This window comes from Bombina bombina, chromosome 2, assembly GCF_027579735.1.
Source record: "Bombina bombina isolate aBomBom1 chromosome 2, aBomBom1.pri, whole genome shotgun sequence".
In the NCBI taxonomy this organism is placed as follows: domain Eukaryota; kingdom Metazoa; phylum Chordata; class Amphibia; order Anura; family Bombinatoridae; genus Bombina; species Bombina bombina.
Genome location: NC_069500.1, coordinates 254,786,532 through 254,804,237, shown reverse-complemented (window position 1 = coordinate 254,804,237; position 17,706 = coordinate 254,786,532).

Sequence of the window (17,706 nt, the reverse complement as noted above, 5' to 3'; positions counted from 1 at the left end):
CATTAAAATACAAGTTACTCCCATGGAATGCCTATATACAGTATCTGTTCTGTCCACAATCTACCTTGCTAATAAAGAAAAAAAAAACCTTGCTATTAAAGGTAGAGGAGCTGTTGGGATACATGTATTACAATGATTTATTTACAGTATGTGTATTCTATTATGTAATGTGATAATATGTATTTTGAGTATTGTCGTGATTTGAAAAGATTTTATCTCTCTTATTATTTTTTTTTAGGAAGATTTCTTTTTCCTGATATTAGTATGTCATAGAAGACAGCAGTCACGACTTTATAGTTTTAGAGTTTTATGTAACTGCATTATTTTTAACATTGTAATTTTGCATTTATGTAGAACTATAGTCACAGCTTGTAGTGTGCTTTTGTTTAATCGTTTGTTTACTTTGTGGTTGTTTATTGTTGTGAGCTTTTGGTTAATGGTTTGTTTACTTTGTGGCTGTTTATTGTTGTGAGCTTTTGGTTAATGGTAGGGATGGGCGAATGTTTCGCAAAACATTCGAAAAATGAAAGGAATTTTAAGACATTCGTTCGTTCGAATCGAATTTCGAATGTTTACATTCTAACATTCGATTTTCGAATGTTCGGTTTCTAATTTTATGATTACATTCGAAAATATAAGTTTAGAATTTATATTTGTAATAGTAATTTCTAATGCTTTCTTTAAATGTAATTTTCGAATTATCCAATATTTGAATTCGAAAAATTCAAATTTATGGGCTCCATGTACTAAGCAGTCAGCGAGCTACCCGCAACAAATCTCGCGTCAAAACTCGCAAACTGATATGTACAAAGCCGTCAATTATGTTAAAACTCGCATCTTTAAAATTGCGAGCGTACTTATCCGCCAAACCTCGCTACCGCTCCATTTTTCACTGTAATTAGACACATTTGACCACCAACTCGCCAAAAAAACGAATGTACTAAAAAATCTATTTGTCCGCTCGCTACAATTTCCGCTCCCACCTCGCTATTTTTGCCTCGCCACCTTTTAGGTGGCGGGCAAGGTACAAAACAATAGGAAAGTCAATCTAGACGCCATAAAAGGCAGTAATATCAGCATTGTACTTACAGCATAACTGGCGTCTAATTTGTCTCTCATTTCCATGTACATAAATTGCGCCCAATTTGTCGACTGTAATTAAAGAGTAATCTATTTAAATTTGTATTGTTAGTTGTCAATCTTTATAATTATTTTTATATTAATATTTATATATTATCAGATCCAGATGAAGCCATATCCAAATTGTAAATAAATATTACAAAAATAACGCTCTGTTATCACTCTTCAAAAAATTTTGAACAATAATAAAGTTGTTTAGATAAGTTGAACTTTTATAGGAGCAAAATATCCCGCGACTACTATGATGTTCGTGACACCTTGCATGTCACGTGTTAATAATTGGCCAGACAATTCAACTGAAAGTTAAGTACCATCAGCTTAGTCGCGGCGAGCGAGGCGTCAAATTTATCAACAATCCGCAACTGCTCGCGGCGGGCTAGACTTGTCTATTTATTGGGGGAATATTAGTACATAGCGACAGCGGACACCATTTCGCCCGCGGCGAGTAACGGCGAGTTTATCCGCGTCTACAATGACGGATGAATTGACGGCTTAGTACATGGAGCCCTATATGTTTGTAATAGTATTTCTAATGCTCTCTTTAAATGTAATATTCGAATTATGCAATATTCTATATAGAAACATTCAAAATGATATATTTGTATCTATTATGTATAAATTTACTAGATTCCCTACCACATGAACTATTGAACTTCTGAATAGTATTTGTTAAATAGAATGTTAAATTCGAAATTTAGAATGTGGACATTCGATCTAATTATAAACATTCGAATTCGAAAGTGACATTCGAAAACTGTAAATAGCATTCAATTATAGAATGTTTAAGAATATTAGTTCTTAACATTCAAATTTATAATTCGAATTTCGGTAATAACATTCGTTCTAACATTCGAATTCGGAAATTTACACATTCGCCCATCCCTAGTTAATGGTTAGTTTACTTTGTGGTTGTTTATTGTTGTGGCTTATGTTGCTTTAAGGTTAATAGTGTAGTGGGATTAGGTTGTATTTGGGGTTATGGTGATTTAGGAGTTACTAGTGTAGTGGGGTTAGGTTACGTTGGGGGTAATAGCACTTCAGAGGTTAATAGTGTAGTGGGGTTATGTTGTGTTGGAGTTTTGGGGACTTTAGTGGTTAATAGTATAGTGGGTTTAGGTTGTGTTGGGGGTTATGGCCTTTTAGGGTTTAATAATGTAGTGGGGTTAGGTTGCATTGTGGGTTATGGTACATTAAGGGTCAATAGTGTAGTAGGGTTAATTTGTGTAGGCAATTATATCACTTTAGGGATTAATACTGTAGTGGGGTTAAGTTGTGTAGGCAATTATATCACTTTAGGGATTAATACTGTAGTGGGGTTAAATTGTGTAGACAGTTATGTCACTTTATAAATTCAAATTTATATGTTTGTAATAGCATTTCTAATCTCAATTTAAATGTAATATTCGAATTATGCAATATTCTATATAGAAACATTTGAAATGATATATTTGTATCTATTATGTATCAATTTACTAGATTCCCTACCACATGAACTATTGAACTTCTGAATAGTATTTGTTAAATAGAATGTTAAATTCAAAATTTAGAATGTGGACATTCAATCTAATTATAAACATTCAAATTCGAAAGTGACATTCGAAAACTGTAAATAGCATTCGATTATAGAATTTTTAAGAATATTCGTTCTTAACATTCGGATTTATAATTTGAATTTCGGTAATAACATTCGTTCTAACATTCGAATTCGGAACTTTACACATTCGCCCATCCCTAGTTAATGGTTAGTTTATTTTGTGGTTGTTTATTGTTGTGTGCTTTTGGTCAATGGTTAGTTTACTTTCTTGTGGTTTACTATTGTGGATTTTAGTTGTTGTTTTTGTGATATGTTGTTTTTGCTTACTGTTGTGGTATATGTTGCTTTAGGGGTTAATAGCGTAGTGGGGCTAGGTTGCATTGTGGCTTATATTGCTTTAGAGGTTAATAATGTTAATAACTGCGTAGTGGGGCTAGGTTGCATTGTGGCTTATATTGCTTTAGAGGTTAATAATGTTAATAACTGCGTAGTGGGGCTAGGTTGCATTGTGGCTTATATTGCTTTAGAGGTTAATAATGTTAATAACTGCCTACACAACTTAACCCCACTACACTATTAATCCCTAAAGTGACATAACTGCCTACACAACTAGGTTGCACTTTTTGCATTGAAAGAATACAGAATAAACAAATGTATTATAGCTTTTCATTAACAAATTATTTCTTTATTATTTTAATTCTTGCAGGCTGTCATTTGTTTATTTGGTTGGGTACCGAATGCACAAATTAGGCAATGTTCCCGTGTAACGTGTAAAATGGATCATTTACATTAAACCCTCAATGTAGGCGGAATGCTGTTTTTAAAATATTGACAGTATTGCAATAGAGATGTATAGTACAACGCCTTGCGGTGAGACTGCCTTCAACAACTGATTTCAGGCCTTTTGAAAATGTTACAGGCACTCTCAATCTTGAGACAGATCCCTTTAGAATGTATTTCCACTTCAGTGATGCTTTTATCGGGGCCTATACGTTTCTTAAAGGAAAAGTAAAGTAAAAATGAAAGGATTTGGATTTGTTTTCACTGGTCATGAACTGATAGTAATTGTTAAATGGATATGAAAGTTAATATTTTAATATAGATTTAGCAATGCATTACACAAGATCTGGATATAGATTTAGCATGTAATAACAATTAAACAATGAACTGCACAAGATCTGCATACAAAATAATAACATTAAAACTGTCACTTCCCTTGCGCATTGTGCAGGGTTTTGATGCCTCCAACAAGCAATGCAAGAATAAACTACTTTAAAACCTTGTAGTTTTATTTTTATCTCCTTTTATTGTAGGTCTAGATGTAAATAAAGGTTTACACTGCTCTAAACTATCACTGTCTTCCTAACTTGTGAATTGTGTTTTATATCATATTTTTTAACTCTACCAGCCCCCTTCCCTCTACACAACTATTGCTTGATCACTGCAGGAGGTCATTTGTTTGTGTCCCTAATTTCCACACCCCAAAGGAGATAAATTTAACTATAATCAATAGGCTTTTCAAGAAATGTGTTCCTGGACTGCATATGATGTAGGCCTAGATTACAAGCGATTATAAGCAATGCATTTATATCACTATAACTGCTCTCAAGGTAAATCCAAAGCACTTCTATATTTGCCCTGAGTTGACAAGTTGAAAGTAAAACTTTAGCGTGAGAGTGAAAGACTCCCTCTCCCCATAGACTTCTATGAGACAAGCTAAAAAAAGCCTTTTCTTTTCATTTTAAATATGTATTTCTTTCATAAAGGTGGTAAGAGTCCACAATCTATTACTCCTGGGAATTCAACTCCTCGCCACTAGGAGGAGACAAAGATTCCCAAAACTCTAAGAGTGCTTAAAGGACCAGTCAACACAGTAGATTTGCATAATCAACAAATGCAAGATCACAAGACAATGCAATAGCACTTAGTCTGAATTTCAAATGAGTAGTAGATTTTTTTCTGACAATTTTAAAAGTTAAGTCTTTTTCCACTCCCCCTGTTCCATGTGACAGCCATCAGCCAATCACAAATGCATACGTACCATGTGACAGCCATCAGCCATTCACAAATGCATACACACTTATTCTTGCACATGCTCAGTAGGAGCTTGTGACACGAAAAGTTTAAATATAAAAAGACTGTGCACATTTTGTTAATTGAAGTAAATTGAAAGTTGTTTAAAATGGCATGCTCTATCTGAATAATGAAAGTTTAATTTTGATTGAGTGTCCCTTTAATTCCTCCCTCCTCTCTTGTTATGTTAGTCTTATCTTTGCAAGCCCAGGAAGACAGTGAATTATTTTTCAATTTTTGCAAAAAGGTTTAGATATAGTTTTATCTGCTAGTTTTTAAGAGGCCAGAAACTAGAGAATTATCTAACATCCTTTGCAGTTTGTAAGTAAAAAAAATTCAAAGCTCTCACTACATCTATTATTTGTAGGAGCCTTTCCCAGTGAATTTTGAGGACAAAGAGAGAACAATGATTTCCCGAATTAAATTCACAGAAGACACCACTTTTGGTAAAAGTCCATTTTTGTCCTTAAAACTGCCTTATCAGTTTCTCGGGCTTACATTAAAGCCAGAAGTCCACAGCCATTTCTTTAGCTTCTTGGCTAAAACCCTTGATTGACAAGGCTTACATGGAGACAGGGAAGTATCCCCCACCACACTTCACAACCCATTCTTCTAAGTCAGGTCGCACTTCTTGGGCTTTCAAAAATGAGGCTTCTATTGAGCAAATTTTCAAGTCACCAACATGGTCATCCATCTACCACTTTAATTTGTTTGCTTCTAAAGCGGCTTTTTGTAGGAGAGGTAGCAGTGTCTGGAAAGGATTTGCTTTTTTTTCTCAAAACATTTTATCCTGCTCAATATTACTTGTGGACTCCACAGCTTGGGTATTTAGTTTTTTAGCTCACATCATTCCTGCTTTCCTTCTTTATTATTGTGGATTATTGTGGATTTTTATTTAAATAAAAGGGAGACTGACCATCTTCTATTGGATAAAGCACCTCATCAAAGCTCAAGTGTACTCATGACAGTATAATGGAGTTGTATATAAATATAAAGCCAGGGAGTCTCATTCTATCATAAAGAAAAAAGTCAGGAATGATTCATACCATAAAGCAATGTATTATAGTGTAAGGACCAGTCAACATTGAGACACCTTCTAAGTTGGTGGCTGGCTAAGCAGGATATAACCATATTATGTGACTAAGATCACAATTTTAATATAAAAGCATAGAAGTTTTTTTGCAGACAATTTGCAGCATTTAAAAATGTTTTGTTTATTTGTAAGTGGTCGTGCACCTATACCCTCTGTTTTGTGTGCATGTGTGTGTGTGTGTGTACGTATATATATATATATATATTACTGATACAAATTTAAAAGGTTTTACAAATAATTAAAAATGATTTCCTAGTGGCCACTAGAGGACTACTGTCCGAAAGACATATCCAATACAAAGTAAAAGTTTGTATCTCCAAAGTTACTGTATCCAGGAATAATCTTTGCACAATCCAAAATAATAGAGAGGTATAGTTTAATGGAAAAGGCTGTCTTAAAATTGTATCCAATGAAAGATTGTGTTTCAACAGATGATATGTATCCAGGTAGTCTTTATATTAAAATCTCAAGTGGATAAAATTGATCTGAAAGCCATCACAAATTAAGAGGTATCCCACTCATTTATGTATTAAAAAACACCTGCATGGGGTACATGTGCAACATATATAAATACCCTCACTCTTGTGGGTCCACGGAGAGGTAAAACCTCTACCCACAGAACTTCCACCACAAAAGATTAGCACTCACAGAGTCTGCAGTAAGCCATTATATTTAAAACAAGCAGCAAACCTCAATAATCCAGGAGCGGTTAGTTAGTCCTTCCCACCTCAGTCTTCCAAGATAAAGAAGTAAGCCTAGTGTCAACGTACCTCCTCCTTTGGGTTGATTCCCTTAGTGGCTTCCATATAGGACCTTTATAGTCAGACAATCACTAGAACGTCACCACCCTGCCGGTGTTCTGTTGAAATATGCTCCCTCATCGAGATATGCTACCTTGATGAGCACATGCTGAGAATTACGTAATTGCACTCCACATATGTTTCAAAAGAATGTGTGTCATGTTTCTTGTGTGGGTATTTAGCAGTAGGAATAAGCACTACTTGATAGTAGGTACACAGAGCAGGTCTTTATTCATCTCAGATGTAAGCAACAGCACTAACTGAACTAACTGAGAAAACTAACATAAAAAAAAAGGCTGCTGATCATAGAGTTCCCTCCCAGCTCCAGAGTGTCTTTTCTTAAAGTAACAGTATACCACAGTGTGGAATACGTAATTAAAAGCATGTTCACATAGTTAGGTAGCAAATTTCTGATGGACAGCAAAATCATTCTTGTATTCATTGTTAAAGTGGCGTCCAAGGCAGTTGAAGGTAGCAAATTTCAACTGTGTTTTTATTATAGAACCCAACAATGTTTTTGACTGCTCATGCGCGTTACACACGCCACTTCTTAGCTACTGCTCTATATATCATCACATAATATGCTCCTAATTTAATAATGCTTACTTTGCATTGTACTTAATGCTCGCATGTCCATGGATGCCGCTTTAACAATGAATGCAAGGATAATTTTGCTGTCCGTCAAAATGTTGACGGAACACTAGGCAACAGAGCGTGAAGTAACAGATCACGCCACATGTATTTCACCACTTTAGGATATTAGTTGTGGCTTCTTCAAGGTGTCACTGTGCTGTCCTAAACCTTCCCCCCCTCTCTGGAATTTAAATCCCTGCACATATGAACTACAATTTAGTGTCTAATAAGAATCTAGATACATTTAAGGTGGTATATAACTAATAAAGTGCATGCAGTTATCACCTATAGAACACTTAGGGCTAGATTACAAAAGGAAAGCTAATTTTTTTGCTTGCGTAAACGGGCAAATTTACAGCCACGTGATAAATAACCAGCCATTACAAGAGATCGGATATTTGGTTAATTTTCTAACTGTCCCCCAATTGGCCTTAAATTTAAGAGTCTTGTAGTTTTTAATTAAAAAAAGTATAATTTTTAATAAAAAAAACAACTGCACAAAGCAGTTTTAAGTGGTTAAAAGTGGCGGTTCGGGGTGTTAGAAAAAAAGGCAGTGAAAAGTTCTTTACATTGCGGTCCATGGGGAACTGTGTGTTCCCTGTAAATAAATATATATATACTGTATATATATATTTATGTGCTAATATACATATATATTTATGTGTTAATATATACACATAAATATATATGTATATAATCATATACTGTATATACAGTATATATATTTACACATTGCTACCCATCGCTGCACGACTTACCCCCTTCGCTGCTCTAGGTTTTCAGCCGTGTCTCATGGCATGAGAATGAGGCTCCCATTGGAGCCTATGGAAGCGTGCACTCATAAGCGTGATGCTTCAATGCAATGGGAATGCGAGGTCGCGCTTATATTGCGGCTAACTTGTAATACCAGCGCAAAAGCTATATTTTGCACTCCACTTGTAATCTAGCCCTGAGCAAGAAAATTCAAAAAGAAAAATATCTTCATAAATTTTACATAATAATGAATTAATTCTGTGCCTGGGACACACATATATTATCGCAGCTTGGTATTAAAGCAAGAGTGTGATCATAATCATTCACCATCTATCCCAAAATGGAGGCATAATTTATTTATTTAATTTTTATATATCCACTTGCATTCTTCTTTCAACAATTCTTTTACCCATATAATAATTGCGATATCCATTGAAAGTATAGGACACGCTAAAGCAATGTTGTTGGCCATGCCAAACCTTCTCTAGTAAATCTGTGGACTTTTTAGTATCAATTTGCCCAGCGACATTGATATCGCGGCCAATACTATCATTAACACTCCACTTGCACGCTTATAAAATTGTATAAAATAAAATTATGTTAGAATATAAAACACCCATTGTATGGACTGTATGTGCCTGTGTGTGTGTATATTATATATATATATATATATATATATATATACACTGTATATATATATGTGTGTGTGTATATTATATATATATATATATATATATATATATATATATATATATATATATATATATATATATATATATATGTGTGTGTGTGTATATATATATATATATATGTTATAAATACACACACAAAAATGTAACAAAAAATAATAATGTGCATTTAATAGACTTAAACTCTTATATATTGGAAAGACAATGTGTAACTGATTTGAAAATTAAATAAGCAACCTATATCTGAACTAGAGGCTTTCGTTCACAGGAAAACCACTTTGAAACATGATACACATAGGCTGATTAAAGCACAGGAGACCATCTTGATACGACTTGGGGATTAAAGTTGGTAATCAGATTCTGAGCTTACGTGACCAAAATAGCAATGAGTAAAGGCACAACAAGACTGGACACTGAACCTAGGACCTGCTTTTGCTTTTACTTGTTAAATATTTAACATTCTAAGCAACTAGATTCACAGAAAAGAAGAAACGTTTTATATTGGTAAGTTTTTTCCTACCTGTTTGCTAGAGCTGAAATTATTCAAATATTCAGATTACTGTTATTATTGAACAGTTTAACGTTCTCACTTGAAATTCTATGATACATAATAAACTATTGACAATCTTAAATAACCAGACTGGTGTTTCTTTAGATTTTTTTCCCCAGGTCTATGTATATTGTGATAAAGGTACAAAATCTCTAACTAATTATATAGAGGTAGTTTATGTTTCAGTTTTCTAAAATATCTGCTATTTATGCTGCTTTCTAATACAGTCTGAATTCATTGAACTACAAAGTATATAAAAATTTAAACATTTCACTAATATCAAAAATAATTCTTGTGTGTGTCTGTGTTAATATATATATATATATATATATATACTGTGTATGTGTGTGTGTATGTATATATATATATATATATATATATATATATATATATATATATAAAGTAATTGAATTAATTATATATACTGCTAATTTTTATTAAAAAAATGTTAAATTATTTTAGAAAATAACTTTGTCCTTAATATTAAAGGGCATGTGAGTTAAAATTAAACTTTCATGACTGACATAGGGCTAGATTACTAGTGGCACACAAATATTTTATTGCTCATGAGCGCTAACTGCATTCAAGGTAAGTAATAGGTTAGCGCAAAAGCAACCGGTCTAACTCCCTTTCCCCATAGACTTTTATGGGGTGTGCAAAAGAATGATGCCTTTTCATTTTATCACTTGCACGCAAACCCGAAGCTGCGCTAGAGCAACTGAGCTAAAAATGAAGGTGCATTGGCAATATGTCACATTCCTATGTTCTTCACATAGAAAAATATATTCTTTTTATTTTTAAATAGATATTTATATAAAAACATGTATATTATTTTGTAAAATATATATCTATATGTATATGTCCATATATATATATATATATATATATATATATATATATACACACACACACACACACATATAAACACACATATATATATATATATATATATATATATATATATATATATATATATATATATATATATATATATATTTAAAAATAAACAAAACATTTTTCTAAGTGAAGAACATAGTGAATGTAAAGTATTTCTATAAAAACATTAAACATATTAAAATGTATTAAAAATAATATTGCATATTTCAAGGTATTTGATTGGAAAGGGCTCAAAAGTGTATTTATATGTATCTCTCTCTTTCTCTCTCTCTCTCTCTATATATATATATATATATATATATATATTTATATGCACACACATATAAACACATATATACATTTGTATGCACATATATAGACATGTAATCATACACATGTACACTTATTTAGACATATATGTTTTTATATATATATATATATATATATATATATATATACTTTTGAGCCCTTTCCAGTTAAACACCTTGTTGTATACTATATCCCCTTTTAACCCTTTTAAAACATGTTTTTCAATATTAAAATTATATTTTACATTTAAAAAGTGTATATATATATATATATATATATATATATATATATATGAGTGTAATACTTTATTTTAATATGTTTAACTTGTGTTTTGTGTTTTTTAACCCTTACACTTTACGTCAGTTCTCAAGTCGCGCTAATTCTTCCAGCGCTATTTGGGCTTTAGCACAATCCATAACTTTCAACTTCTAATATCAGTGCTACATGGCGCGGTTGCGATATCCATTGAAAGTAATGGGTATACTAGAGCTATGTCAACCACACTAAACCTTCTCTGGTAAATCTGATTTACCATGGACCTGTAATATCAAGTTCGCTAATGTTAGCTCAGTCCAGTCATACTGTTTATCACAATTAACTACTATAATCAAATCTACCTCTTTCTCTTATCATCCTATGTTAAAACGTAGCTCCTTTACATGGGGTCATAATGAGGTAGATCTATAAATTGTTACTCTGTACTTAATTAAAGAGATAGTAAAGATGTGGTGTAAAGATTTTAATATTGTGAAAATGATTCTGTGCATAGAGGACAGGAAGTTTTCATAGAGGTGTGTTAAAGTAAAAGCATGTTATATGTGTGTTGACATAAACACAGTAAAATCATGTTATGCAGTCATGGCCAAAAATATTGGGACCCCTGCATTTCTGTCAGAAAAAGCACCACTTCGCCCAGAAAATTGTTGCAATTACAAATGTTTAGGCATTCTCATGTTTATTTTTTTTGTTTCTACCGGTATGACACAAAAAAGTGGAAAAAAAGACAAATCTGACACATTCCACACAAAACTCCAAAAATGGACTGGACAAAATTATTGGCACCCTCAAATTATTATTTATTTGACAAAAAGACTAGCAATGTTTCATGATCAATATCACTAAATCATGCTATACACACAGTACATTGAAATGCCTCTTTTTAAACTACTTTGCTTGGCGCCATTCAAAAAACTACCTCTAGTGCTACCTTGTGTTTTCTTGAAACATAATCATTACTATACACAAATTAAAATCCTAATTCTTTTAAACATTACCTCTTTCAAATTTTATGTAATCTTTAATGCGAATCCAAATATACAATGTTTTAATGCATAACCACCAAACTGACCTATATCACAATTCACACATTTATTTAAACTTATTAAAGTTTCCATTTAAATTTAAAAAAAAGATATTGGCCCTAAACCTTTTACCAGAATACCGACCAGTCAAACTCCCTATTTAATCCATTTGGGACCATTGTCCCTAACTATTTATCCAGTACATTTCTTTCTGTTTAAGGAGTTTTTGACGATTACCTCCCTTCCTCTGTGGGCCCACATGATCAATTATTTGCCATCTTGGTTGGCTTATACTGTGTCCCTTTTCCAAAAAGTGGTGTGATACCGGAGCCTCCCTGTCCCTACATCTAATATTGGAACGATGCTGGCTCATTCTGTCTTTGACTTTTCTCACCATCTCTCCAATATAGATGAGGGAACACGGACACTTTATTAGATAAACAGCAAATGTTGTCTCGCATGTAAAGAAATTTCTAATAGCTAATTTTTGGCCACTTCTGGGATGGAAAAACTCCTTTCCTGTGATTATTGAGCTACAGCTTATACATCCCAAACAGGGATAACAACCAAAAATGTTTTTTACCCAAAAATCTTTGTTCTTTCTGCTTAGTGGGGCCTATGTTAGACCTTATGAAATGGTCCCTTACATTTCTGACCCTCTTATATGCAATAATGGGTCTTTCTTGGAACTCTCTAACCTGAGTGTTGCATTTTTGGAGAATAGGCCAATGTTTATTTATTATTTTAGCTATTTGTTTGCCATGAGTACTATATTGTGATGAAAAAAACATTCTATTCTTATTATCTACCTTTGAGATCACTCACAGATCTCTAAATTATTGCTACATTTATCCAATACTGCCTGTAGCTCGCTCCCACTCTGGTCTAGTAGTGGGAGGGAGCTACATTCATTTTAATGGCGTGACCGGGCACACTGTGACTAGACAGTGTTGCCACGATGCACTGTGTAAAAAAAACAGACCCGCTCAGTAGAGCAAGGAGCGGCGTTCTGGTAAAATTAACTTTTACATAAAAAATGTCTGTAATACTTTATGTATACATCTGTACATCGGTAAGCTAATGTTATATAATTCTGCAATTCTTAACAGTTCTGCTGGGGAGCTCTTTGCCTCCTGCTGGCAGGGAGTTGAATATCCCACTAGTAATTGGAATGAAATCGTGGACTCTCCATGCCCAGAAAGAAATTAATCAGGTAAGCATACATTTTGTTATCTCCACATACATATAGTTGTTTATTTTTTTAAATGCATTATATTGTGATGTTGGTGTCTCATGTTCACATCCATTGCTTGCATAGGGAGAAACACAGGTCTCAAGCTAAACTTTGCCTTTTTAAAACTGAAGGACCAAACAGTACTGACAAGACTTCTTAGAAAATCTCGAAATAGAGAACCATGGACTTTTTTGTGTGTGACATAGATTAAAAAATGTTAGTTATCTTTATTTTTCAGGATGACTGGTTTATCCAGATAAAGGGAATGGCCATGGGGTCCAATGTTGCCCCATCATACGCCAATTTATTCATGAATATGGTAGAGGAAAAAATAATTTATGAGAACAACTTGTTCAAACTTTATGGGGGCGCATGGTGGCGCTTCATAGATGATGTCTTTGGCGTATGGTGGGGCAACGTGGACTCTCTGATAAAATTTGTTTCCAAGTTAAATGTGGCAGTCAGAGGCTTGGAATTTACATTAAGCTATAGTGAGGAAAGTATAATGTTCCTGGACACCAAGATTTATAAAAGAGGCAATAAACTGGAGTTTGACCTGTACACAAAAGAAACCAATAGGAATACACTACTACAATATAATAGCTTTCACCCACGTAATCTTGTAGAGTCTCTCCACAAGAGCCAATTGATGCGGTTACAGAGGATAGTCACTGAACCACAACATTTTTCATCACAATATAGTACTCATGGCAAACAAATAGCTAAAATAATAAACATTGGCCTATTCTCCAAAAATGCAACACTCGGGTTAGAGAGTTCCAAGAAAGACCCATTATTTCATATAATAGGGTCAGAAATTTAAGGGACCATTTCATTAGGTCTCAGATAGACCCCACTAAGCAGAAAGAACAAAGATGTTTGGGTAAACAAAAATTTGGTTTTTGAGCCAGCACCGTTCCAATATTAGATGTGGGGACAGGGAGGCTCCGGTATCACACCACTTTTTGGAAAAGGGACACTGTATAAACCAACTGAGAGGCAAATAATTGATCATGTGGGCCCACAGAGGAAGGGAGGTAATCGTGAAAAACTCCTTAAACAGGAAGAAATGTACTGGATAAATAGGTTAGGGACAATGGTCCCAAATGGATTAAACAGGGAGTTTGACTGGTCGGTATTCTGGTAAAAGGTTTAGGGCCAATATATTTTTTTTAATTTGAAATGGAAACTTTAATAAGTTTAAATAAATGTGTGAATTGTGATATAGGTCAGTTTGGTGGTATTGCATTAAAACATTGTATATATTCTTTTGGATTCTCATTAAAGATTACATAAAATTTGAAAAAGGTAATGTTTAAAAGAATTAGGATTTAAATTTTTGTATAGTGATGATTATGTTTCAAGAAAACACAAGGTAGCGCTAGAGGTAGTTTTTTGAATGGCGCCAAGCTAAGTAGTTTAAAAAGAGGCATTTCAATGTACTGTGTGTATAGAATGATAAAGTCTTTTTGTCAAATAAAGACTTTTTATATCTATACTAGTGCTGTGGATATTATATTTTTTATGGACTGATATTAGTGGAATGGGCAGTTTCCACAGTCTACACGAGCACAGTGTTGTTTCCAGCAGCTGTTCCACTTCCAAAGGAACTCAATTTAATATTTGGTAGCAAACCCCTTGGAAAAAATAACTGAAATTAATTGCTTCCTGTTACCATAAATTAGTTTCTTATACCTCTCTACTGGAATTTTGGACCACTCTTCTTTCAATTGCTCCAGGTCTCTCAGATTGGAAGGGTTCCTTTTCCCAACTGCTGTTTTGAGATCTCTCCACAGGTGCTCTATGGGATTGAGATCTGGACTCATTTCTGGCTAGTTCAGTATTCTCCAGCTCTTTGTCTTAAACCATTTCTGGGTGCTTTTTCATGTGTGCTTTGTGTCATTGTCCTGCTGTAAGACCCATGACCTCTGACGTAGACCCAACTTTCTGACACTGGGCCCTATATTGCACCACAGAATTATAAGGTAGTCTTCAGATTTCGTAATGTCATGCACACAGTCATGACAGCAAAGCTACCCCAAAACATTAGTGAACTTCCACCATGTTTAACTTTAGGGACTGTATTCTTTTCTTTAAAAGCCTCATTTCTTTTTCTTAAAACAGTGGAATAATGGGCTTTACCAAAAAGCGCAGGTGTGTTACAGTTAAATCATGCTATAGGCGTGTTACAGTGAAAGCATGTTATATGTGTGTTACAATGAAATCATTCTTTCTGTTCATTACAGTTAAAGCATGTTATAGGTGTGTTACAGTGAGAACATGTTATAGGTGTGTTACAGTGAGAGCACGTTATATGTGTGTTACAGTGAGAGCACGTTATAGGTGTGTTACAGTGAGAGCATGTTATAGGTGTGTTACAGTTAAAGCATGTTATAGGTGTGTTACAGTGAGAGTATGTTATAGGTGTGTTACAGTTAAAGCATGTTATAGGTGTGTTACAGTTAAAGCATGTTATAGGTGTGTTACAGTGAGAGCATGTTATAGGTGTGTTACAGTTAAAGCATGTTATAGGTGTGTTACAGTGAGAGTATGTTATAGGTGTGTTACAGTTAAAGCATGTTATAGCTGTGTTACAGTTAAAGCATGTTATAGGTGTGTTACAGTTAAAGCATGTTATAGGTGTGTTACAGTGAGAGCATGTTATATGTGTGTTACAGTGAGAGCACGTTATATGTGTGTTACAGTGAGAGCACGTTATATGTGTGTTACAGTGAGAGCACGTTATAGGTGTGTTACAGTTAAAGCATGTTATAGGTGTGTTACAGTGAGAGCATGTTATAGGTGTGTTACAGTTAAAGCATGTTATAGCTGTGTTACAGTTAAAGCATGTTATAGGTGTGTTACAGTTAAAGCATGTTATAGGTGTGTTACAGTGAGAGCACGTTATAGGTGTGTTACAGTTAAAGCATGTTATAGGTGTGTTACAGTGAGAGCATGTTATAGGTGTGTTACAGTTAAAGCATGTTATAGCTGTGTTACAGTGAGAGCATGTTATAGGTGTGTTACAGTTAAAGCATGTTATAGCTGTGTTACAGTGAGAGCATGTTATAGGTGTGTTACAGTTAAAGCATGTTATAACTGTGTTACAGTTAAAGCATGTTATAGGTGTGTTACAGTGAGAGCACGTTATAGGTGTGTTACAGTGAGAGCACGTTATAGGTGTGTTACAGTTAAAGCATGTTATAGGTGTGTTACAGTGAGAGCATGTTATAGGTGTGTTACAGTTAAAGCATGTTATAGGTGTGTTACAGTTAAAGCATGTTATAGGTGTGTTACAGTTAAAGCATGTTATAGGTTCGTTACAGTGAGAGCATGTTATAGGTGTGTTACAGTGAGAGCATGTTATATCTGTGTTACAGTGAGAGCATGTTATATCTGTGTTACAGTGAGAGCATGTTATATGTGTGTTACAGTGAGAGCACGTTATAGGTGTGTTACATTGAGAGCACGTTATAGGTGTGTTACAGTGAGAGCATGTTATATGTGTGTTACAGTGAGAGCACGTTATAGGTGTGTTACAGTGAGAGCATGTTATATGTGTGTTACAGTGAGAGCACGTTATAGGTGTGTTACAGTGAGAGCATTTTATATGTGTGTTACAGTGAGAGCATGTTATATGTGTGTTACAGTGAGAGCACGTTATAGGTGTGTTACAGTGAGAGTACGTTATAGGTGTGTTAGAGTGAGAGCATATTATAGTTGTGTTGCTGTAAGTACTAAGATAAAGTTATTTTGGGTCTCCCTGCACGTGGATGACTGTTAGTACAGGGAATGCACATAAAAAGGCTTATTGCATAGCTACCAGGTCAGAGACAGCTTCCTTTAATGTGCTAATCTGAGTCATTACCTAACGTAAAGAACATACGGCACAAACAGCCTCATTTGACATACTGCAAATTCTAGGCAGCATCTCGACTGGGCAAAATGTTGACACGTGAAACAGAATAAAAGTTAGTTTAATATTGCTTATCTATAAGAATAGAGGTAACATACTATTTTTTGTTTATTCTTCGTGTCCTTTTTATATGACTGCCCAGTAGGAACAATGCCCTTCGTATATCCCTTTTTGGCAAAAAGTATTCAACACTTAAGGGACACTGTACCCAAATATTTTCTTTTGTGCTTCAGATAAAGCATGCAATTTTAAGCAACTTTCTAATTTACTCCTATTTTCAAATGTTCTTTATTCTCTTGGTATCTTTATTTGAAATGCAAGAATGTAAGTTTAGATGGCGGCCCATTTTTGGTGAACAACCTAGGTTGTCCTTGCTGATTGGTGGATAAATGCATCCACCAATCAAAAACTGCTGTCCAGAGTTCTGAACCTAGAAAAAAGCTTACATGCCTTCTTTTTCATATAAAGATAGCAAGAGAACGAAGAGAAATTGATAATAGGAGTAAATTAGAAAGTTGCTTAAAATTGCATGCTGTATCTGAATCACAAAAGAAAAAATTTGGGTACAGTGTCCCTTTAAGAACACTGAAGCAAAATGCAATGCATTTTTGATTATTTTTTTTTATCATATTTATCTATATTTTATATATGAAAATTGTAGTTTTTCAAATACCCTCAGAAAGTTTAGAGTACATTCTGTAAGAATGTCAATAGGGTTTTCAAAGGGTGTGCCCTCTGATTGCAAAACTATGCAAATGTTGCTGACAAAATGCCTATAAAACCATTACTATATATATATTATTTA